Source organism: Wasmannia auropunctata, unplaced genomic scaffold, assembly GCF_000956235.1.
Source record: "Wasmannia auropunctata unplaced genomic scaffold, wasmannia.A_1.0 LD336060.1, whole genome shotgun sequence".
Classification (NCBI taxonomy): Eukaryota; Metazoa; Arthropoda; class Insecta; order Hymenoptera; family Formicidae; genus Wasmannia; species Wasmannia auropunctata.
In genome coordinates this window covers 2058640-2086118 of record NW_012026830.1, presented here as the reverse complement: position 1 = coordinate 2086118, position 27479 = coordinate 2058640, and the positions used below count along the sequence as shown (strand labels likewise).

General features: G+C 34.3%; 1 protein-coding gene across 1 annotated transcript in view; it reads right to left on the bottom strand.

Moving 5' to 3' along the window:
- Positions 1–16671, bottom strand: part of LOC105450557 (connectin) — a 124952-nt gene extending 108281 nt beyond the window's left edge. Inside the window, exon 1 of the mRNA XM_011690478.1 lies at positions 16496–16671. The gene's annotated coding sequence lies outside the window, so the exon portion shown is untranslated. The remainder of the gene's footprint in view (positions 1–16495) is intronic.
- Positions 16672–27479: the final 10808 nt, after the last annotated feature.

Sequence of the window (27479 nt, the reverse complement as noted above, 5' to 3'; positions counted from 1 at the left end):
AGACAGTAATAATTAACAACAATTCTGGTAGATTTTACAGGAAAGAATTAATCATACTCGTCTGATAAATCCTACAAGAATACCGATTCGTCAGTTTTCGAACAAGCTTATTGATTGAATCTATCAGATTTCCATTTAATGGAACCAGATTCTTTTTCCAGTGAATGCATTAACATTTTATATTCTTATTGCAAATCTTATTAATTTGCTATTCTATATTAGAATTCTTTTAATATCGATTAAATAAGCTGTCTCTTAATTAAATTAATAATTAAAGGATTAACGCTTTGCCTAAAAAGTTTTTTGCCTACAAGTGAACGCATTCAAGGACGTCTATGCTCGTAAATTGGCGAAATCGTGGTATGCATAATTCGCTCCATCGCATGACGAAGTAAATCGATTATTCCCATTACGGGCGTCGTATCGAATCGCACGCGCCGATAAATTCCCTCGGTTATAGCACGCCGAAGGTATCTCGTTTTCGACTTCAAAGTTAATTAAAATTTCCTTGCGATTCATAATTCGCGATTTCGATGCAAATGAACTTTCCTCTCCTCCTTTATTCCCCTCCCCCCCCCTCTCTCTCTCGCTCTTTCTAGAGTACTCGAGAGAGTAGCTTCCTTCCTCTTCTCTCTACAAGTTAGTTATATTTGAAAACTACACAGGAGGTTGATACGTGCGTGTAGAGAGACATTGGTGCACTGAAAAACGTTGTCGTTTTTTCTCACGAAACTTCGCCACACGAAAGTCACGTTTCCACGGCAAACATGCATAACATATCGTCTTCATTTGTTTGCTGTACATTCGCGAATAAAGTTCAAATAATGTTATTCACAGAAAATAGAGAGAAGGAAAAGATAAAAGAAGAGATCAGTTTATTAAAACAAGAACAATTTTATTAACATTAAGTAAAATCAAGATTATAATTTTTTATTTTATCATTATTATATTTTTCAACATCCTAAAAGATACTATATTTCAGTCACTTACGATTTAATAATTAAAATTAAAATATTCTTTGTAAAGCGTAATGAAATTTATTTTATTTCTGTAATCATTATTATTATTAATATTTAACATTTCTCAATATATTTTTATTTAATCGAGGAATAAAATATGATTTCTTTGCACAAGAATTTGATTGTGTTAAATTATTTATAAGTTATTAATAATTCAGAACTTTAAGCATCTTTAAAATCATGGAAATGAGAAAAACTAAATCTCCTCTAAAAATTTTCCTTCACATAAATAGCTGGATACATCGTATTAGGCGAATCAGCTCGCACGAGTTCAAAGTTCCGTGCGTTTCCACATTTCTGCCGTAAAGTTTCTGGCGGGGGTCGGGTAGAGACCCCCGTCGGGAGATTCCTGTCGTAAGCTGGCCGGATATTTGCCTAGCCCGAAACTGTTCTTGTCATGCCGCGAAATACGTTTCCTATCGGGCGAATTTTTCCTCGTCTTGACTCAAAACTTCACTCACGAAACTGAATTTAATCTCACGACAAAATTACCCTATACTACGCGTATCGCTAATATTTCAACATTACCTAAAAAAATGCAAGAGACTAGAAATATGCCATCTCAATTTGTAAAACTTTAATAGAAACTGTCTTTGCTTTCTAGTAAAAAAAAATTCTAATATGATTTCATTGCTTCTACGTGATATTATTTCTCCCATGATAGAAAATATAACTTCGAAATTCTTGTTATTTAGAACATTTCGAATAAGATATATTCGTTCAATTATCATTAATTTACTGTGCCTTATTATGTAAATATTTCAGTGTTTTAGTAAATCTTTGTAAAAACAATATTCCCAAAAAAATCACAATAGATTTTTTAAGAATACTAAAATTCATGGTACTTGGTAAGTTGATATTCTTGAAACTTTACTTTGGAAGAACTACTATCATTCTTCTACGAGAAAGAAAGAATTTAACAAAAACGATTTTTTAGACAAGTGTTTTTGACTACCTGTCAATTTTTCCCGGGAAAACTCCCCTTTTCATATGCGAAGCAGCTTTAACAAATGCCATACAAATAGATGAAGACTCAGGTAAGAAATTCGCAGGTAACAAGATTAAAAACGCGGAGGGTGATCGGAAAGTCCGGTTCAAAAAGGTTAGTACAAAAAAAAACGAAAGATTCGAGGACAAGATTTATCCGGCAATTCGAGAAGACACGCTGGAATGCACTCGAGAATGTAGACGACGACAGAAAGTACGGGATCTCCAAGATCTAGGCGAGTCACATTTCGCCTATGGATTCCTCGTAAAGTACAGCAGTAGCAGAACAAAATAATAATGACGCGTATATGCGTGATCTATAGATTTTTAAAATGCTTGTTAAGATTTAATACATTTTTCATGAGATTAAATATCGAGGGGTTTTAAGGAGAAAAAAATCATTTATTACCAAAATTACTTTATACTCGCGAAATCTTTGTTCTAAAAATGGAACGTTGGCCATTAACGGGTTAAAGGTCCGGGGGGTTTTTTTCCATACCGCACGCCGTGGTAATATTCCATCCGGTGGCACGCCGAGTCGTTATCACCACCGGAAAATGGGAGAAAAGCGAACAACATTTTCATCAGCTCAGCGGCCGAATGAAAAATGGCGAGCGCGGCGAGCGCACATGAAAATACGCGACGACGCAAATCCGATTAATATACGTCGGATCGGCGTATCGACTGCTTTTACGCGTATTCCCCTTCTTATCCCCCTTCCCACCCGTATCCCCCTTTTTACCGTCCCCGCGTGATGTCCTATGAATCACCGTTTAAAACGTCGCGTGCGCCAGTACTCCCCCGAAATCATTTTTCACGTCTCTTGATTGATACAAACGCGATCTAACCACCACTTGCAGAAAACTTGAAGGAAACGGGAGAAAGGCGAAAAAGGACGGCGAAGGGCGAATCACTCTTTATCTAGTTTTTACGCATTGCTCTTTTTTCCCCGGTTCCAAGCACCATGCACCCACCAGTCAGATTACACCGCCGTTTTATATCCCATTTTCGTTTTACATTTTATCACTTTGTTACTTTACCTTTTTTTATTTTCTTTTCATCTTCTGATCACTGTTCAATTTTATTTTACTTTGCATTTGTTGTTTTTGTTTATCTAAAATTTATTTACTTATTTACCTTACCCTGTTTTTACAATATTTATTTTACTTACAAGTTAAAATTTTCACCTGATTAAAATCATTACAGCTAATATAATTAAGCTAATTCATATAATTGCCTTTCTTTCTTTGTCTCGAAAATTAATAATATAAATTATTTAAATTAAATTAAATATTAAAACTATTCTAAACAAATATCTGAAAAGTATGAATGGAAATCGACAAATAGCTTTCGAATCTGATAAATGTGCATCGCGGGAGGAGGAACTTAAACTTAAACTGACATGTCACCAATAAAATTGATAGATTAGACGGATAAAATTGACGGATGTCAATACGCGTGTCCATTTCCACATTGATTGCAATGAAATCTGCCTATTTATACTTGTCTTCTTTATTGAATCATATATCAACGATTGAATATGAATCATTGATGTCTGATTGTATACAATTTTCTCTAATAAATTTAAATATAAAATTTAATACAAAACAGATTCATTACATTTATTAAATAATTGAGAACAAAATTAGATTTAAATTAAATTTTGTTTCGTATTTTGTTTGATAAAAACAACGAATCATCCTGGCATTATTTCCTTAGAATGTATTGCTTATTGTTAAAAGAATCATTCATTGCAAAACTATATTGAGACGCATAAAGTTATATCCAAATGATAAAATAACAAGTAACAAAAAAAATCGACTTGATATAGAATCGAAGGAAGACAGTTTGATAAAATATAGTATCGGGCAAAACCGCGAGAGCGGCAAGTCGGTTCGTACGAAGAAGAAAAATCTATGGGATTCTGCGCCCGCACCTGCGGTTTCATTGGCGGCGAGCGAAGAAATATGGTTTTTAAACAAACATTTTCCTAGGTCAGCCTCTTTCCGGGACTACGAAGCTACCGTTTGCATGTGATCGATAACGATTGATTGGGAAGTAGTTCATGTATATGCTCCAGGTAAATCGTTGTGTACGTATGTCTCAATGTGGCAGGGAATATTGATAGATTTCTCTTCATAAATGTACCAGACAAAAAGCGTAAAAAGAGAAAGAGAGAGAAGGGGAGATGGAGGAAGAGGCGGAAAGAGAAAGTTGCTTTTTGTTACCTTATCACTTCGACAATGCTTTAAAAATGTTCAAATTTTCTACATAACTTAATTATTTGTTATGAATTTATTATAATTAATAATTTTTTATTTTTCTTATTTGCTAGTAATTGCCTCTGTGAGACTTCTATGAGACTTAAAAAAAATATATATACCTATACATATATATATTAAAAATATATATATATATATATATATATATATATATATTAAAAATTATAAAAATTTATTACATATTGAATTTAATAAACATTGATTTCATTTATATTTCTGGAATAAATGTATGAATTAATATGTAATAAATTTTTAAATCAATATGCAATGAATTTTTTTAATTGAAAAAATGACTTAAGATAAACTAAAATAAAATATGTTTGTGATGTATTCTATAGATTCTTTAAGCAAGGAATATAGGTCAATCGTGTTTACATATTTATGAAACTTCGTTCTGAATGCATTTTTCACGCCTTCGCGCATGTGTCAGATGCTAAGAAAAACGTAAGCACATATGCACGTAAAAATGCTCGTGTTTAAAGTATTGAAAATCTATAATAATGTCTGTATAATTAAAATCCGTCTTTTCATCGACGAGAATATTTAATCAAGCATTTGATGTACATAGAAAGAATAATTTTGCTAAAGTATAAAAATTTAACTAGATACAGTTCTGAAAATAATTTTGTTGAACTATCAAATAAGACGTTTAAACATGATAATAATACTCTAAATAGGTTTGTCGTTCTAGCAATCAATTTGAGCAATTTGCAGAATTATTTTGATAGTTGATACAACAAAACTATTTCTAGATCTGTATTTAATTCAATTTTTATATACATTTCAGTAAAACCGTTCTTTCCGTACATTAAGAAACCAAAGTTGACTTTTTTTTGTAGGTATAAATTGATGTGGTAAAATTGGTATCAACATGTTGAAAAATTCTGCAGTTTTTATTGCCAAAAATAAAATTGACCGCACACCATTACCCTATGAAATATCTGATGGAATAACATCCGTTCAATATTTGAAACTTGAAATAAATTTTAACTTATGTGAACCTCAATTTTATTGCATCTTTAAAAAAATCAAAATTCCTATATACATTAAAACTATATATTATATACAACTAAAATTTTTCTTGCATATATATTGGACTAAAAACAACTGATAAAATATTTAACAAAAATATTTTACAGAAATATTTATAGAAAAATGTAAATAAAATTTTTAATAACTCTGACGTATGAAGAAAGCATAAATTTCAATATTCCGTATATTAAAATTGTGATTCTCAGAGTTAAAATTAAAAACAAAATTCAATAAAATGTCAAGAAATTTGACTTTAATCTTATCGCTAATGAATAATTATTAATAATTTAAATATCTTAATAATATTAATAGCTCAGTCAATAAGTTAAACTCAATGCATTTAATAATTACTCACGTTCTTGAATATTTTATTGGCTGAAAATGACTAACATTTAGGTTCGTTTGATTTTCGTCGACAATTGCTACTATGTTGGAAAAGATGAAGCGAACCGATAATAATAACGAACGACATGTCAAACTGCAAATTACGGGACGGGCGAGATTGTTTAAAACAATATTTCGCCAAGGTACTGTCAATAATCAACAGCCGACGGCTACTGTAAATTTGGGACGATCGAATGCCATTATGCCATTTTCGGGATATGTATTTGTCGATGTGCGATTATTCCATTTTACGGCGACTGCTACAATACTTTACTGTCGCGGGATTAAACGGCCGTTGTTGCCGTCAGTCATAAAAATAACTAACGTGTCGCGAATGACAATGAATGAAAGCCCGATCGGCTACAGTTCGATAAAATCGACGTAATTTCAAATATTTAATGGAATGGTAGTTGCCATACCATTCCATCAGAAATTATGTACAAAATTGGTCCAATCCTTCATTTATCACATAAATTATTAAAATTATAATAATATAATATTAATAAATTGAATAGTATTAAGAATTTGCAAATAATTAATTATAATAAAAAATGTTTACCTACATATATATTTTTTAAACATTTACAGTAAATTATTCTATTATTTATTATTTTATAAATATCACACATTTCTAAAAATTCTAATAAGAAATTTTAGTATTTATTTACAATTAATAAATATAAAAAATAGATAGAGCATAAATTTATAAATGTAAAAAGTGAAGAAAAAATTTTAAACAAAATACGTCGAAAAATTTACGATGAGGAATATTAAGAATTATATATAGCCACCATGCAAATAAAATTCAATTTTTTAATATAATAAAGTTTAACTTGCCTTTAAACCTTCGATATTAAACATCATCGATATCCAATTTTAAGAATTATAATTAAGAAGAGTAATAAAATCATAAGTGGAACAATTTCCGATAAAAGAAATTTAAGATAGAATACCGACACATTTAAGAATAAAATAAAATATTAAAAAAGGGAACGACGTTAACTGACATTATTCGCAGGGAAATAGAGGGAGGAACGAGAAAGATGAAAAACCAATCTCTAAATGGCTGCAGTTAAGTAAAATTGTTCCCTAATGTACATTACCAATTCAAATCGATACTATAGATATTACGGAAGATAAATACCTTTTCAGAGCAATATAATAAAATTAGCAGTTAAAAGGAAATCGCGTGGTATAATATAAAATTGATGTATAATGCACAATAGAAGATAACATATTGTGCATGGTCTACTACTAGAGACAATGTCTATTCTTTTTTTTTTGCACTAGAACGACAAAAGTAAAAAGTTAATGACACTCAATAAATATTACAAAAAAATCGAGATTTTTAAATAAAAAAATGATACTAAAATTCAAGACTATTGATAATATAATACGTTTTATACATGCTTATTTAAAAAATAAAAATATACATATATCTAAATAACGAAGTATCTATATATTTACCCTTCACACTTTTGCATACACACAAACAAAAGTATAATATTATTCATTTAATTCTTTTCATAATTTTATTACTAGCATATATATAATAATCTTAAATCTTTACTCATTATATTTAAAAAATAATTTAGTTAAAATAAATAAAATCTTAAAGTTTAAAACTTTTTCATACGTAAAAGTAAAAAATATGGTATATATATGTATACGTATAGTTTGTATACGTAAATAAAGTATTTTTGTTTCTCTCTTTTTTTTACAGTGTCCTACATTGTGCAAATTTTACACTGTTTGATACGAACGACGGTTCTATCGAACTCTCGGTGAATGAGAACCAAATTTTCGCCATCTCCGTGTCAAATTTCGCTGACGCTGCCCGCGTAGTTTAAACAAACTACGTGGGAGAGAAGTCAACAACACGAAATGACAGATCCACTACCGGGGCGCGATTTTATATATTAAATCGCGAGTCGCGTCACGTCGCGCGACCGGTAATGGATTTGAATCGGCGCATTTCGATCCAAATATTTATTCATTATGATAAATGAAAAGCGCGTCGTGTTTGCAGAAATCAGGCGGCGATCGCCCACGAAATAGCGCTGGACGCTCGCGCCATATCGAGCACGAGAGGTTCACGTCGAATCGCGCAAATAGATCGAACAATGATCCGCCATTGGGCTTATGGCGCACGAAAATAAATGACTACTATATCTTCCGCAAAAGCGCGCGTCTCGTTTCGCGGTTCACGAATCAATGAATACGAAAGTGGGAAACGAGATGATGAAAAAAAAATCAGTCGCTGACTATTCATGACGCGCGTTTCACGGGGAGGACCGTGAGATAGGCAGAACAAAGTAGATATAGAAGACAAAAAATATTGAAGAGGTGCATTGTTATTGTAGTCGACGCTTCAATATTGCAGCATATGCATATACTATGGATCGCCGATCTAATGTAGTGTCGCGACATTTAAATAACTTTAAATACTTAATTTAAGTAATTTGGGGATATAAATCATATAAAGTAATTCAATGAAGCAATTTGAACTGTTTGGTGAGATTAATGAACACTGAATTAAATAGATTATGAAGTCGTACATTTCAAGAAATAGAATTAAAATCTGCGATGTATATATTTTTAAGTCTCGCCGTTTGCAGATAATTTACTCTTGAGAATTTAAAGCAGCGATATATTACGTAGTCTCCCAAGCTACACGATTAAAAATGTACACCGTGGCTGAAGTACGTCTTCTGATCCGCTATCGCTCGTTCGGCTTGATTACTGTGTCCCCCTATCACAACGGGATCGGGGGCTCGCCCGCGGAAGACATCAGCTCGTTAGGGAACGGGGGAGGGGGGAGGGACGATACTCCAGCATTAATAAAGCCGCACACTCATGCCGCAAGTATTCCGAGAGTCGAGCGGCCACGATTTTAAACCCCGGATTACTCCCCGTCGTTTAATAGCCCATTAATATTAAAACCGCGTGAAAATAATAAAAAAATTTATACAATTCTTCCGCCATACATGGAATTTATTTCGACACCGTATTTTCCCCAGGTGGGGGAGAATTTATACCGAGGGCTAAAAGAAAGAGAGAAAGAGAGAGAGAGAGAGAGAGAAACGGAGAGAGAGGGAGTGCCGGGTGTGGAGGAAATACAGAGCGCAAAAAGCCGCTGCGATCGACTTGAGATCAGCGGATATGCAGTAAAAAAGTAATGGACTAGGGGCTGTAGCGGATATAAAGCGCCAGACTACAATATCTCGTATATGAGGAGAAAAACAAGTCCGGCTGGTTCCGCGGGAGATGTATGTGAATAAAATACAGTGGTAGAAACGAAGATTAGCATATTCGTCCATTTGGAATTTCAATTATTAAAATTACGCAAACATGGATAGAATAGGAGACGGACCAATAACACGGCCGCAGTGACGAGAGCGTGAAGCTTAATAGTATCCGAGAGATAGGATACATGAGAGATGGGCTGGGGATATATATACGACATACATTTCTCTGCGATCGTTAAAACTGTTATCGCTTCGCAGGCAGATTGAAATGGATTGTCGTCGGGTCAACGTCGCGGAAAACGTCAAGGAAATCATCCGGAGTGAATACAGGAGATATGTGTCGCCTGGGCTCGACATAATTTAATTAAAGAGCGAAATGTATGGAAGAAGACACGGCACCTTCATGCGAGCGTGATACTATTTCAATTCAAGACACACAATATTAGTCACACGTTATCGATTCAACATACGAAAGAGTGCTGTATATTCATAATGACCTACATTAGAATGCAGAAATAAATGTAATTATAGTAATATTTAATGAGGTAGAACATATAGAACTTTATGTTAATTTTGATGGGAAAAATATGTCATGTTTTTGTAAAAGTAAAATTATTCCTAAAGAAAATGAAAAAAGGAATTCACTCCATTGTATCATCCGTACGCACGCGTGTATGCACATATAAAAGCATGCAAGTATGCATTATATAGTTTAGCAAAAAAAAAACAAGAAATAAAAGAAAAAGGCAATTATATTTTCTGTATTAGTACAAGTATAGCATTTCTTGTATCTTATTACTTTAATACAATTTTAGCTGAAAATTAAAAATATATTAATATTTGCTCACGTTAGAATCAATTATTAATAATATCTAACAATAAGCTATACGTATATTATCGTACAGTACTTTTTTTCTGATTACTTTAGATTATAAAATATTCAGAAACATTTTAATTAAAATCGTAAAAAGGATTATCTCTTAATACAATATGCTACAGTTATTAACGTGTTTTATTATTTTCAAAATTAAATAGATTATTAGAATTTTTAATCTTTAAATGGAATTCTTCTCTCATGACATTAAGATTAATATCAGTGATTTGATATTGGATCTACTACACTGCACGTAGGTGTATTAATTAAGCTACGGACGTATTACGAGCTACGAACGTTCTGCAGAAATTACATTCACCATTTTGTATCTATCAATTTTAATATTCAATTTGTATCTATCTATACGAACTGAACAATCTTTATACTATAAATTTTTGCATAAATTCAAACATGTTTACATTATTTTAACATTCATCATATTTTTACTTTAATTTTTTATAATTTTTTTGAATAAGACCGCCTAAGTGAATAACACAACTAACTTCGAGAGCCTTTTAACGGTCACGGCTGGATCTTAGATGCCTAATAAATTCTATATGAATTTTTGCTGAAATCCATGTACAGCCGTTAAACTGCGCGCCGATTAAATATTCGAACTTGAAACGCAATTATTAGCTGAGGCTGGGATAGAAATATCATATTGATCTTCCTAATCAATCGATGCTTATAGGCATCTTAAAATACTGAAAAGAACTTATTGCAAAAAATATTACTTCAGCCAGGATATATAATTTAATTTTTTAATTTAAATATCGAATTTGTTTTCAGCAAACCAGAAAATTTTTTTACTTAAATAACTAATTAAAAATTATAATATAAAATTCTTTCTTTAATATTCAAAAGTTCGAATGGTACATACATTTAATTTGAAATAAAACTCTCACACACGACGTACACATAGTTGTAATCAGAAACGTTAAAGTAATAACTCTTTTGAAACATTAATTTCGAAATTTTGGTGCGCAACAGCATTTTGAAGATTAAAATTTATTTTTATCTTTATTAATATTTGGCATAAAAATCACAGAAAATGACCTGTTTCATAAGTTTGAAAAGAAACAAGTTTCTTTTGTTATGTTATCGCGAGATTACGATAATGAAAATAAAGCATCAAACGATACGGAATTATCAGATGATTGGTTTCGAGTTTCGAGTAAACTATGAAAGAATATTGTGATAAAGAGTTTTATTCAAAAATAGATTTAATTGAAGTAGATCACTAGCCGACGATTTCAATTAAATATATATGCATGTATGAAGTAGATGAAGAAAATATGCCATGTATCATATGCAAGTGTGTGACAGAATAAATCAACGTTACTCACTGTGCCATAATATCGTTTCAGTATCGCTATAATATTTAGTGAAAAATTTTCATTAACTTAAATGGGACGATGTAATATCTCGTTGTATTATATAAACAATTTCATAACAGGCAAAATGTGTTTTTAATAATAAATCTTCTTTTTTAAGCTTAACCTTTTATATTTAACATTATATTTTAAAATATTAAATTATTAATTATAGAATATCTATTAATTTAATAATTATTAACGTAAGATAAAAACATGGAAGATAAAAACAATCGTGATTTAATTAAATTCTTTAGACTATAATTCATTTCTCTCTTAATAAATTGACATATTTGTAACATATAACGTTATTCTAATACTCGTTAATTAGAATCAAATTAATAACATTTTAGATTTGCATTGTTATAACTTATTATAGTATATAATATATTGCATTATTATTATATAAAATTATCTGTGCTCTTGTTACAGTACATATTACAAAGTACATTTAAGTAATATATTATTGAAAATCAAACCGTCTGTCATAACGAATGGCAAAAGATGTATGATGATCGCACGCGCATAAATTCGAAAAAAAGGACCTCGGTAAACTCTAAAATGCATGTCGACTGCCGTCGCATCAAGCTCCGTGAGAAAGCATGTGCAAGGAATACAAAAGGGGGGGCCCCCGTACACAGAAGGGGTGGCGGGATAATATTGGCAACGTAGCGTCCGTATATGGCTAACGTACTATTATATATACTGCGAGCTCTATCGCACGCATTATGTGTGACGCTGATTAGCGACATATATTCTCCAGCACCGTTTAGGATTATCTCACGCGTCCTTGTGGACCATCTAAGTATGATAAGTACGTATTTTAAGCTTATTTAAGCTAACATCAACGTGTGCCAGAATCCCCAACCGGAATAATCAACGAACAATCGAGATAAATATCTCCCCCTTTTTCCTCTTGTATAGGGTGTCACATAATTCACGACGTTAATTTTGTATTGACAGACTCTCTGCGGAGCATAAGATCGATTTTTCATTTTAAACGTGGAAATCACGTCAATTTTTAAATTTTGAAAATGGTGGATTCCTATTTTAACGATTTTATTATTTATCTCTTTCAATGTTTTTTTTTGCGACCAATAGTATTACAAGCAATGGAAAGTGTAAAAGTTAAACTTATGAAATGAAAAATTAATTACACTTTCAATTTCTAAGACAATCTGATCAAAACAGAGAATAAGAAAAGATTTGATTAAGTCTGAAAATATTACAGATATATTAAAATTATAAATATTTAAATTATTATCCTTGAGTCTGCGAAAACTTTCCGTAAAAATAGAACATGTATTAAAATAATGAAAATAATAAGATGAAAATCAAATGAAAGAATTATAACCAATTATGATAAAATTTTTATACAAAAATTTAACTTTAGTAACTTAATCGATCAAATAACGTATCTCTATTATCGTCGCCGAGTCCCAGTCGTGCTTCCGATTTATCCGATATTCGCTGCGCTTCCATCGAATGCCGGCGCAATGGTATTAACTAATATATATGAGAGGCCGAGAATTGTACAGTCGTTTAATTTGCACGCAGCTTCTGCGCTGCGCTGTGCTGCGTTGCGCTTTTGCGCGCGCGGCTGATCAGAAATTGAGTGGGAATTCAGAGACGAGATTAGTTCGACGAATCACATTCGAAACGGATTACTATGCAACTCACGCAATCTAACCGCGATACTCGCTTTGAACCTTAAAGGACACTCAAATCGATCGATATTATTAATAAAATCCATGAATAATTTTTACGACTTCTCATTCGCGTCTTTCAGATAAGCTTCTCGCGTCTGTAGAATAATAAACTTTTTGCGAATCAAATAGTAGGCACTCTACATTTCTATTTTTATTTTTATATTTTATCTCTTCTTGCAAATTTTTCATAACGATAAACATAAGTACTATTTTATACTTTTTATAATAAAAGAATAAGATTAGTTATTATTTACGTATGTTACCGATATTTTTACTATCTACTGCTACGTTAAGGAGAGTTTTTAAAATTTTGTAATAATAAAATGTTATATTTTTTTATTTTTTCACAGAGTTATACCAGTAATATAAAAAAAATTAAAAAAACATAAAACTGATTTGACTTTACGTCAAATGGAATCGATAACTTACACAAATAACAAATTTCGAACTTCTGTTATCAAAAATATCAAATAGTGCTTATCGTTACTAAAAAAATATTTTTATAAAAACCAGAGATAACAATTGAAATTATAATATTATATAATAAAAGTCATATAAGTTCATCATTTAAATCATGAAATACATTTTGTCTCTCTCCTTAAAGTATAAATATTTAAGGGGAAAAAGTTTAAAATTATTTAAAATATTTCAGGAGAAAAAAGTTTAAAATCAGCAAGAATAGATATCTTCGAAATATCTACATTCTCTAGAACGTTTCAGACATATTTTGCTCGTTATACCGTCACTAACGTATCAATATCCATTATGCGAATAGCGGCCATCGCGGAAATCTGATCGCTATCATCATATATTTACATAGAAGACTTGAATTTAGTTTAGTGGGATTCCGTAATGAGATTACGTTCGATAATATGTTACGAGTATCGAAAATACATTATGATAGATTTCATATTAATAAACCATAGAGATATGATGAGGATTAAGAATAAATCCCTCTCTTGTCTCTTACTTATTATTCAACGATATGAATAATGCGTGAGAACCGACCGATAATTCGTGCGTAATGTCGCGCTGAAGGCGTGTATGTGTATCTTGGTGCGTATATGTATCTTGGTATACATTAATAGTTGGAAAGAAACCGCGACAGGTCGTTGCACCATATGCGAATTCTTTGCCCCTTTCAACGGCAATGAATGCGATTATATTTTGCGTCGCGACACGCAAAGAATCGTAGCATCTCGGCTTCTTTCACGTCCTATACGTATTTAAGGACAGAGCCTTTCCTACGGAGCGCCGCATGGGTTCTCTTTCATTATTTTTTAACCGAAAATAAGATGAAAAAGGACGGCGGAACGCGCACCCTGCATCCCACCTTCCGGGAGTGTCGGAATTCTCGGCGAGAACGGAAGAAGCTCGGGCGAGACGATCTTTCCACGTTGAAACTTGGCCGGCTTGCGGCACCGAAAGGATGAGGCTAATTCACGCTGACGAGATCTGACAAAGATATAATGCTGCTGTAGCCGCTTGATAACCCGTGGATTTTTAATGCTCAATTTTGAGGGCGCGCGCAAGTTTATTTCCGACGGTATATGTATTAGCGGTTCTCTCGCGAAATGATTCCTATTACTCGCTCTATTAATGTTTGCATAAAACAGTTATTATTCTCTACAAAATATGAGCCTCGTGCAAAATATAGAAAATAGCTCATTACGCGCGCGCGAAAGACATAATTGAAACGATCTATCAAGTAATAATCTAATAATTATTATTTGATAGATTAAATTAACGATTTATCAAATTACAAAAAATAATTTATAAGCATATTATTTATAAGCCTTATATTGGTACAAGTTTTGCAAAAAGTAGCTCTTTAAAACTTTAAATCAATAATTTTATTGGTGCTATTCTTTTCATGAGTAAAGTTTTAATAGTAAGAAATTTCTCTCAGGAGAAACAAATGAATAATTGCATATAATATTAAAATAATATTTCTAAACTGTTTCAGTGCTAAGAAGCGTCATCACTTTATATTAAAATTGCAACAAGCACTTGTTTTTTTTATCTCATTACCCGACATTGTTATTAAATATTTCAAGATAATTCAATTTATTAATTTCCGTTAGATTGCGATAAATAGCAGACGTGTTGCAATTTTTCGTATAAATTTTTATGATCCTGACAGAATCGATTAATAATAATGCAATAAATAAATAAAGTTTAACGAAAAATTTAATAGTAAAATAGAAGATAATAATATTTTGTAAGGGTAACATTTTGTACATGTAACATGTCACTTTTATTGCTTTCAATTGATGAATACTTGAAATATTCAACCACTACGCAAGTTCAGAAACAAACGTGCCAAATGCAAAATATCACGGATTTTAATCGTGGAAAATGTCACTCGCTAGACCTGCTACAAAACAAGAGTGATAAAGAGCTGAAATATTCAGGAAAACGCTCAGAATATTTGTTCGTTTCAATCGTACTCTTTCTCTACATTTTTCGTAGACTCTTTTCTTCTTTCTTCCTTCAAAACCCTTTCCGTTTTCATCCTGTCAAATATACAAAGGTGTTCCGGATCAACCGCGATATAAAAGATATATTTCTTTTCAATTGCGGATTCCTCGAGCCATTGTCGAGCCGATCTTTTCCCCTCACGAAAATGTCGTGGACGAGTTATTTTCCGAGTTATAAGAGAAAATGAAAAAGGCCTCTCGTAAAGAACGCATTTTCTCGTTGCAAAAAAAGTGTGTAATCAAACTGTGTATTTTACAAACACTTTTATAACGCTATTGAATGAATTACAATTAAAACAAACCTTTCTTTCGTTATTTTATTTCAATATTCGTTTATTATCTTCATTCACTTTGTTACTAAGACAAGAAAATTAAATAATTGTAGACAAAATAACATTGTAACAATATTGAAACAACAATTAATTGCAGAGACTGGGATAATGAAAAGTAAAACAATCATTGAAACACTGACGTTATATCGAATTTGCAATACCCATAAAAATCGACTCGCAATCGTAATTGTGGAAAAGAAGCGACCGTCAATTTTTGGATTTTTATATATCTCTGTTGCAGAACGTTACTGATGGATACGTGTCGAAAGTGTATCAAGCATAACAAAACCAATCGTCAAAAAGCAACTATCGCATAGCAAAAAAAACGGATGTGTCAGCAATACAGAAAGTTATTTTATTTTTAACCTATATACACCTATATTTAAAATGTTTTTTCTAAAATGGCCGAAGAGAAGAATTCGAAAGAGGGGAGCCGGTTTTTTTTAGACTGGGCGTCCAACCGGTTGGAGAGTCCACAATTGAGAGAAAGTGCTGCTCCGGGGAAACTATACGTGTACCTGATTCAATCACTGATACAAATAAAAAAAGAAAGGTTAAGAGGAGCTCGAGGCACAGAGAGGCTTGTCTTATTAATTTTTTCATTTACGTGATGGAATGCGCGATTGAAACCGCGGGCAAAATGTCTTCGAATGTGCGGAAACGCGCGTACGCGTATACCTCCTCAGCGCAGGTTCGCGGGAGTCGCGCGGCCGGGATTTCAAGATAAAACTTCATACACGCACAGACGTGGAGGAATTAAGTATTGCTAACTCACCGGTGCGAATCACCGCGTCACCGCCAGGCACAATCCGCGTCGCAGGATCGTTCACAATCGACTCGAGTCGCACTTGGGACGTAACGCGCGCCCGACGTTCACGAAACGTTCACCGCGTGGCCACGAGCCCAAAAGAGGGATGCGCGTTCGTTCGCATCTAAAATGCAACTTAAACCGTAGCCCGCGCTTTACCACCGGCGCGCCGGCGACGGAACGGATCCACACGGAGCGCCGGGTGGGAATGGAGGGAGAGAAGGGGCGTCGCGTCCTTCCCCACTCGGCGCCAGACGGAGCTAGCGCACTATCGGCCACGAGTACGAGCGAATTTTGGATCTCTACATTACCGGCGAGACTGAGGGTAATATACCATCAGCGTCGACGAGTTGTTGAAGCATCATCATCGTCTAGCTATCGAGGATAAATTCTCGAATATATGCTGCAGCGGAGATATATACATATATTATAATAACTGCAATTGTCGATAAGTAAGTTTACATCACTGAATCGATGAACTGATCACAACTAATCAAGAGAGAAAGAGAGAGAGAGAGAGAGAGAGAGAGAGAGAGAGAGAAAATTTCCTTCCCGTAGAACATTATTTTACTTGATTGTAAATATTTTCAAATCACTGTGTCATAATTCGATATCGTTAAATTTGAAAATATATTACAAAATATAAAGCTATGTATGGAGCAATTTTTAATTTAGTAAAACGCTTATTTCCTCGAAAAGACAAATTCATAGTATACATACTCGCGTGATTATTTAATGTGGACATTTTTAGAGATTCGGAGAATTTATTTGGTTTACATTATTAATTTAATTTGTTCAAATATTTAAATAAATAATAAGTGTAAAAGTATTTAAATGAGTAACAAGTGAAATATATAATTTAAACGTATAATATATTTAAATAAATAATTAATAGTAACATAGTATTTCAAATATTTAAAATATTCGAGATGCAATGTAGATAAAAAACAGAAAAAGATTTAAAAAATGTATACATGTCATTCTTGATTTTTATAATGTCATATCGGCATTTTTGTGTATCACAGTATTGATAGCTATGAAGTCAATACTTTTTAATTCTTTGTTTTTTACATCTATTTTCAACAGTCTTTTTTCTATTGTTTTTCATTCTAAAATGTCCAAATAAACCTATTTCGTTTTAAGAAGTATAACTTGTAACGTAGCTAAAGAAAGCAAATTGAGAAACTAAATTGAGAGGAGTATCGGTAAATAACGTCATCTTTTCTTTTATATGAAAACCGTCTCTGCGCTTTACCAGGCAAAGAAAGTAAATTGCGCAGAAAAAAAACAAATAAACCGACGTTTCCTTTTTCTTTCGAAATACAATCCAAGACATTATTAATTGTCATCCGGTACGCTTACAGCGCAGCGATCAAATTTCTTCGCAATATTTTAGAAACCTATATCCTCTGCGCTGTTATTGATTTAGCTTAACTACTTTATTTTCTTAAAAGATAGGAAAGTAGCGAAACGTGTCATGAAGTCTTTTGAAATTGCAGCTCCGGGTGGCGTTAAAATTATACATCTTTGGGATTAAAAATTTTATGGCTTAAAATAATATATCACTCTTTCTTTTTGTATATCGAGTTCAAAACATTTCAATAATTAAATCAATCTATTAACAAGAATTATATCAGTGATGATAGCAAAAAAAAAATTATAATCCTAACAAAAAAATTCAATAATCATTATGAGAGGTAGAACTTGAAAATTATTAAAATATCCATTTTTTTATTTTTCAATAAACATTAAAAAGTTTTTTTTTAGAAATAAATGACGTAATTATTTGGTTTTAAAAAATTTATTTAAATAATTTTATTAGAATTTTATAAATAATTCAAGTTTACTAAAACATTGATTTTTTTTAAACCATAATTAGAATTTAGAAAATATTTTTATACTTTAGAAAAAAAAGTATTAATCAAAATATAAAATATAAAAAAGTGTTAATCAAAATATAAGTAAAATATAAAGAGTAATCAAAATATGAAAATATCTATTATATGAAAGAAAAAAGATAATTCGAATTGAACAAAAACAAGAAGATAGTACAGTTTTGATTTAAAATTTCGCAACTGCATCTTTTTTCAAATGCTTTGTTGTCATATGAAACCAATGAGATACTGTTAAAGACCGTCTGCAGCCCTGGGTAAATTTTCGTGCCGGCCAAAGGGCCCGGAGATAATTGCAGAGTATCGATGTTATCGACTTTTGACATAAATTTACGATTTATTTAAATAAATGCATTATTAAAATCATGATTTTTATTACATAAATGCTATAAGTAAGTATGAATACTTATAATGCTATAATATAATATATATTGCCACAAAATTTTTCTTCAAATTGTTTTATCATCTCTCTGGATAATCAAACACGGATGGTAATTATAAAAATGCAGTTTTAAATAAATTAATTATAACTATTAGGAAGATATAATACAGATGAATTACAATGTATGTATGTACATGTCTAAAAAACATTAATCTAATAATAAATTATAAAATTAATATCATACTATTGACTAATTGCTTAAATTTTAGCAATTACTCAACAGCCATGCTAACTCCCGTAAGGGTGTTGGTCTTTAATATATAGTATCTCGTCGGTGCATGTGATTATTTCTTGAGATTCGAATTGTGCGCCACAATGGCGGCCAATGCAAATGACAGCGAATTGCGCGAGTTCAGCATTGAAGTCGCGACTACAGCGCCATCGCGCACTCGATAGAACGCCGCTCGTGGCACACTCTCTGACTCCACTCTCCTCGGCAAGGGGCAGGGCGGGGTGTAACTGACGTCACGCTCGGCAATGTCCGCTGGCGCTCGACTCGCTGGCCCGATCTCGCCCGAACAGGTCAATGTCTGAGGAGGAGGCATCGAAAAATCCAATGGTCGGTGTGGTGTTGCCGTGCTGCTGCTCGACGACGACGACGAGACAGAGAGGTCGTCGCTGATCGCCGTGTATTGTTCGACATTACCGCCGTGCGGCCCACGGCACGCGCGCCTCTTTTCTTTCCGTGTTCGACACCACCAACCGCGTCCATCGCGTCGTCGCGACATACCGTGGAAGCTGCTGCGAGAACTGCCCTGCGTCGGCCTGTCCGGTGCCCGCGACCAGCGATAGTGTGAAAGAGATAGGGAGAGAAGGAGAAGGACAGTGCCGATGGAACACGGGCGTTGAACGCGAGGACGACGACGACGACGACGACGACAGGAACGGCGGCGACGGCGACGACGATCTCCTGTCGAGAAGAGCGCAGTGGGCCGCGATCGTTCCTCTCGTTCTCCCGTATAATTTCGTGCTACCCGACTCGCATCGCGGCGAAATGCAGCAGTACGGAAGTCTGTCAGACATCGGCGATGAGGAGTAGAGAGTAACGCGAGAATTGGAGTGACCAGCTAGTGAACGAGACTCCATAACGAGAGGGAGAGAGAGAGAGAGAGAGACACAGATATAGAAAGACGGTGTGTGAAGGAAGAAAAGGATAGTGCGAGACGACAGAAGGAGAGAAAGCGAGAGAGAGAGAGGGAACGAGGCGCGACGGCGCGAGTGAAAGAGAGAGAGAGAGAGGAGAGAACTTCGGAGTAGCGAGAGAGAAGCGAGGATAGCCGCGAGCACGAGAAGGCAGACGGAGGGAGATCAACGGGCGACGACGTTGGCCGTGGAAGTATAAGGATTCACGCCGCGCGTCGTCGGCCCAGCGCCGGAGCACCCGCGCGGTGGCGCGCCACCGCTACGTAATACGTCGGCGAGCCGCGACGACAACGGTGAGACGACCGGAGGCGCGGGACGACCGCGAGGAAGCGGCCGCGTTATATAGGAGCCGTGCCGTACAAGCCGTCCCGAAAACGTCGGTCCGCCGCGAGGTCCGCCGCGCCGCTGCCGCCGCCGCCACCGCCACGACGTTAGCACGCACCCCTCGTCGCTCGCCAGCAGCGCTCCGCAGCATCGCCCCTCCCCCGCCGCTGTTCATTGGCTGACGGTACCGCGCTTTGGAACCGCTCGCGGCCGCTGCCGCATCGCCGTGACAGCAGCGCGAGGAGGAAAGCTAGGCCGAATCGTCGCCGAGAGAGTGCGCGTCAGTGTGGTCGAAAAAGAGGGTGGTGTCGCGTACGACGACGACGACGAGTGCACGAGAGTGGCCTCCTCTTCCTCCTCCGTGGAGAAGGTGTGCTCGCGCGAACGAACGCAGTGCCGATCAACCGGGGATCAGCTCGTCGCGCGTCGGTGGTGTCGCTGCGCGCGTATCGCGAACACGCAGCGAGATTAAGATCATCCGTGAGAAGTGGTGTCATTCCGCGCGCGGTTTCGCGCTCCTCGCTCGTCGCCATCTCTTCCCCGCCCCCCCTCTCCTCCTCGTCCTACACGTTCTTCCCGTTCCTGGCGGGTCCTTTCCCATCTCCCGCGTCTGTCGATCGAGCGTCGCGTAGCGTAGAAAAAAAAAAAGAATAGAAAAACGGTGTGGAGAAAGGTCGACAGAGAGGATATAAGAAGAAAGAAGAAGAAAGAGTGAGAGGGAAGAAAGAGAAACGGCGCGCGTGAGCGCGCGGTCCCCGTGCGATGTGATAATCGCGTGTGCGACTGTCATTGATGTGCCAGGTGGTGTTGACGACGAGGAAAACGACGTCGACGGCGACTACCGGGGTTGACTTCAAGCGGTGGCGGAGGAGGAGGAGGAGAGTCGCCGGAGAGGCACCGGCCAACCTAACCTAGTAGACGCGGCAGGAGCAGCGGACGAGAAGGAGCGGGCGGAGACGCAGCCCCTTTCGAGTCGTGGTGCAGGTGCGGAGGCGGAGGTGGAGGCGGTCGAGAAAGCTTCAGGATGAGCGGACGACCGAGAACCACCTCCTTCGCCGAGGGTAACAAGCCGCCCGCGAATCCGCCCCTCGGCGGTATGAAGATCAGCAGTAAGTAACCATAACCTCATTGTTCGCGTTACAATTTCTCCCCTTTTTTTTCTACTCCAAATCTTGCATGGCTTTCGACGTGAGTGCCTTCTTTCAAGCTGCGTTCGCCCTCGCTTTCATCCAATTTAACTGTACGCACATGCCTGTCGCTCGAATGTGATAAATTATGCAACTGAAAGGAATAGACGAGCTGCTCCTTCGACCGCTGGACTCTCGTCCCTTTTTCATTAATTTTTTGCCGCGCTGTTGTGTCTTTCTTTCTTATTTTTCTAATGCCAATCGCGTCGTACGTATTTATTTACGATTTAGATTTGACAAGTGCAGGAATGTGCGAAATGTGAAAATGGTGAATAAGTGCGGTTAATTTGACGAGGTGTGCAAAGTGTAGGAAAGTGCAGTTGAAAGGAGCAGACACATCGTCTGTCTTTGTCTCTTTCATTCTCTCGCGCGCTCGTTCACTCCCCGTTATTTCTTATCTCCTTTTATTTCTTTCTCTCTTTTTTTCTCTGTCTATCTCTTTCTCCTTCTTTCTTCCGCTCCTCTTTTCTTCTCTTATCGATACATCTATGGGATGCGACAGCGACGTATATACGTATATACGTGCGTGCATCCGGATGCTCTCGAAAGCGACGGAATGAGGGGGTGTCAGAAGAGAAGGTGGGAGGAAAAAAAATAGTAGCGATTGCCTTTTTCATGCTGTCCCGTGCTTCCACTCTCACGATTGTCGATCTTGACGGTTCGCTTCGCATGCCTCGACGGGAGATCCTATGAGGATGAGGGTGGAGTCGATCTTGCACCCCTCCGCATTTCCCTGTATCCCTTACTCACCTGGTTTCTACGCCCTTGCGGCAAAGCAGGCTGAGTGACGAAATGCAACGTAAACGTCCAAAATTACAGGGAACCCAAGTAGATCGTTAGCCTTTTTTTACAATGTTTATATCATTACAGAATGTTTCTCTTAAAATAATCGCAGCATTTTTTAATACTTTTATACTTATATTTTATTATACTTCAAATGATACAAAATATTAATGATGGTCTTGAAATGATATAATTGCTTATCGAGCAATGTATGTTCATTTTGTTATTAATCACATCATTAATTCTGCATAATTTATTCTGTAAACTAACTTAGAGGTGTTTGACGATTAATATTCGATGGTTTTCTCTGACTCCGTTATTTTATGATTATTACATTTAAACAGTGAAGTAAACGGTTTAAATTGAATTGAAAAATTAATTGGCGCGACGTAGTAGTATGAAAACGCGAGAACATAAAAATATTACAAAATATATTTTTAAGACACTTTGATAATTTTTTAAGTGCATTATACCTTCAAGGACACAATGAAAGCAGCAGTATATTAAATATGTGATTGCATATTCGGCATATCTTACTTCTAATTATCACATTAATTTGTCCTTCTTTAATGCACTTAACGTAATCTGATGCGTATGGATTTGACGAATCATTGCCTTATGAATGTTACATTTGAATATTATGTTAACTTTATTTATATATGATAAAATTATAAAACACAGGGTGATGTTGAAATCGGCCATCATCGACTTTGTTTTATATTAAATGATAAAACACTGGAAATTGCGAGAGAACGTGCATTTAAACGTGTATTTAAAACTATATTAGCAATATATGAGAAAGAAAATTATTTAGCGATTTATCTTATTTTCTTCGTTAATCTGTTTGTCATACGTTAAAGATTAACATAGATTTTATAGCTAATCATCTTATACGAAAATTACATTTTTGGATTATTGGTTTTAATGGTTTTTTTTTATTATAAAGAATTAAAAATTCTATTAATTTTCTACTATTCTATTCGTTTATATTATAATATTACAACGTCGGAATATTCTCTATATATATAGAATAAGTATGAAACACAAAGAGATTAAGGGATTGAAAATTTATAATACTAAAAATTTAATAATAAAAAAATTGTTCACGTAGCAATGTGTCGGAGTATAGAAGCATAAGGATACAGAAAAATTTTTATAAATTTTAGTGAATAATGCATAATTAATATCGGGAAAATTTTTATTCAATAATATTATCTCGCAACTGTGATTAAATCATATGTGCACTTATTTACGCGATGATTATTTTCATCGCTCGCGCGATCATAATCGTGTCGACGCAATTCAATGACCATGACAGCGCTATATACGCGCGCGAAAATCTGATTATATATGCATGACATTTTTGGCGAACGTTTTGATTTACGTATGTACTAACGCACATTGATGTACTACATTACATACCATATGTGCTACGATCCATTACATGGAATGAAAGGCTGTAATGCGTGCTAAAACGTGATCACAAGATCGTAACTTCGTTAAAGAACTTTTCAATCTTTAAAAAAACTGTCACATATGTGCGTAACATTCATTTATGTTATTCACTGATATCTGCTATGCTTGAATAAGCTAGTAACTTTTTAAAATTAAAAAATATTGAAAAAATATGAAGTATAATATAAAATATTAAAATAACAAAAATAGTTTATAGTATTACGTGTTTATTGAAACAAATTTATTAATATTAACTTGAACTTTCTTTGATGGATAATAAATTATAATAGATGAATAAATAAATAAATCTGAGTCGAATAATGCGCAAGGGATGTTAATTTGATCATTATTTGGATAAGAAAGCATTTTGATTGGTAATACTTAATATTTAATCACAATCACAAATACTTAAGTTTATTTATAGCACTGAAAGTTTAATGATTTCATGTTTACGTGTAGCTAACCTAGAAGCCTAATTACACCTGCGTTTAATAAACATTTCTCCGTGTTGCGTACTTACTCATTGGCAAGGCAATTTATGTAACGGTAGAGGATAAATCACGTATCTCGCCATGCAATCCACATGCGCCGGACTGTGCAAGATAAACCGTTACCGCCTTGAACTTGCATAACGCTTGCATAATTTTTAATCGATATACCGAACTATATATGGAGTTAAATTATGCAGTTTGACAGAATAAAATTAACAGCTTTAATAACATAACTTTTGTGTTTTATTTATGTATATACTTCAGGAGTTATAATAATAATAATTGTAATATTTTTCATGATTTCATAAAACCATGAGAGAGCCTGAGTTTTCAATTTTTTATAAATAGAATATTAAAGGACGTACTTTCCATTCTTTCAATAATTTTCTATAAAAATATATTTTTCATTATTTTAATATTATTTATTATTATTTTAATTTTTTGTTTTGTAAAGTGATTATACGTTATGTTATCTAAAATTGGTCCATTTGTATGTTTTTTTTAGTCTAAGGATTGTGTAAAAAAAGAATTTTTTTTATTACTCATATAATTGTAATATCTAATACATATTATATTCTTTGTGCTTTAATGTACTTCGTGCAAGAACTAGTATATCGTTATATATTTAAGACGCTACTGAGTGGCCTACGTTTCCCCAAGGACGTAATGTAGTTTGCCATTCCGATGGATTATCTCTGAGATATTGCTGCTCGACATCGAATGGCCGCGGTAGTAGGTGATAGTAGGCGTAAGTAGGCGACAGTAATGATTCAGACTTCTTACTTTGACTTTCGTAAACTCGTGCGCGACTCGTGCTTGAATGATAATTTATTACGTTGCATCTAACGAAAATAAACTCGACTCTTAGGCTAGAGTTGATCAATCGAAAACTCCATTTTAGATACATACATATGTAATTACAGAAGTTTATTGATACTCAAAATCAAATAGGGAAGCTTTGTAGTCCATATATTAGCAATTATTATTTTAATCTTATAAATTTACAGAACAAAGTAATTTACTTCTTGAAAACAATTTTTGAATGAGATATAATATATTCCGATATTTGTTTTTATCACCCGCGACTTGTGATAATAATTAATGAGCAAAAATAAAGGGAAAATTATAACCAGACAGGACATATTTCACTTCGTGAAGATCACAGATCGAGTTTCTATAACGTTAATGTTAAATTAGAGCTTCCGTGTTGTCAGCGATGAGAGCTTCTGTCAAAAATAGTGGCACAAGTAACGCAATCGCAAACCGCTATCTTTGGCGCACGCGACTTGCGTACGTCCGTAACCTTCCGATGCAATTAAAAATATAATCCGATCGTACAATATGTGAATCTGTATTTAAACAAGATATCATAGAGTAATATCAGTAGCAATAATCAGAAAATCATTCGTGATTCCTGTAGTAATAATGACGATAATGTTTTAAAAAATGATTTAGTTATTTTTTATTATTTTTAACAATAGAATTTGTGACTTGTTTTTATGAGTTTTATGAGTTAATATTATGTCACATGCAGGGATATTACCACTTAGAAAAAGATTTATTTTTTATTAATTTATTATCAAAGATTGCAGAGAACATTAGTATTAAATGACAATTTAATAGAGAATCATCTGTTGAAAAATAATACCGCAAGAATAGAATGTATTTAGGTATACTTGCATTATACACACACATATATATATATATATATATATATATATATATATATATATACACACATATCTTTATTATAATCGATTTTTAAAAAATTGCTATCTTCTCTATGTGACTGTTTGCGTTATAAAGAGGGTCGATCACGTTACCGATTCACATGTCCGAGATCTAGGTCAATGTGCTTCTACGATATTAAACTATTCGTGAAAGAGAAAGACGATACGCGTATTTCAACGTGCTTCTAGCACATTAAACGATTCGATTTTCGCTTATTCGATTTTGACATTTTCATTCAAAGCATTCGTATCATTCAAATTTTGTTCGTAAAATATTTATTTATGTTTGCAAAAGATATCCGACAAAGATATTTGATATTTAAATATCATTTTAATGTTGAATTATTATGGGCCAAATTATTTTGTGAATAATTGGTATTTGTTTAACGTAATTATCGAAATCGCATTTATTTATGACAATCAATATATGTCGTCCTATTTCTCCCGATTTATTCAATTATATGTCATGTTAAAACGCGCCTGACAGTACATATGCTTTAAATAAAAATACCTAAGACATATGATTGATTGAGGACCAATTTATCTCCTTTGTACTTTATAGTCATTACATACTCATTGTATGCAAAAATGTTCGTCACGCGTTTTCTATTCACATTTTTTATCGCATTTTTTTACATATCCCCAAAAAAATTTTATCTTCCAAGAATATTCTATTCAATTATATGTTCCTTATTCTAATTTTATTTTTAAGCCCGTTAAAATTAAAATTAAGTTCTAACATCCTCATTATTCACTTTTAATTTTCTTTATTCGTTGCATTATATGATGAATAATATTTAAAAGAAAAAAAGTGTACATTTAAATGAAAAATTGTATTGCCAATAAATGGTACTTGCAATTAATTTTTACTATTTGTGTCGTATGCTTTTTTTATGACATGAAGTCTATAGACTTCAATAAACTTACGAATTTGGAAGACAAAATTTTTTGAATAGCTTACTAAAGATGTACAAACAATAATTTAAAAATTTCTGAGTATTTTGGAGTAAACAAATATAATAATTTAATCTATTTATTTTATATTCCATTTTAATTACTTATGATTTACTGTTAATTAAAATGGAATATAATAAATTGTTTTTTTAATGTTTGGAGTTAGCTTTATATGATTGAATTCTTCTTGTATGCTGCCAAATGATCGAGTTCGTTTTCTCGAACTTTACGATTAGAGATAACAAACCTTGTCTCTCGCATCTTCTTTGTTCGTGACTTATCTCGATAACAGACGGACATTCAGTACCGGTCCGATGTATAAATAATCGGGGCTGATGGTCGACCAAGTAATTGCGTATTGACGCGGTTGCCAGGCGGAGCGCGGAGACTCGATTGCGCGGAGGATCGATTATCCTCGTGGCGGCAGCGGGCTATTCTGACCCGAATCAGACTCATTCCGCGGATAGCGGTCTAAAAGGGATCGTATTTCATATGCATCCCGATTCCTCTTAACCTTTACTGCTCCGCGATCGATTCTTCTTCGGATGGC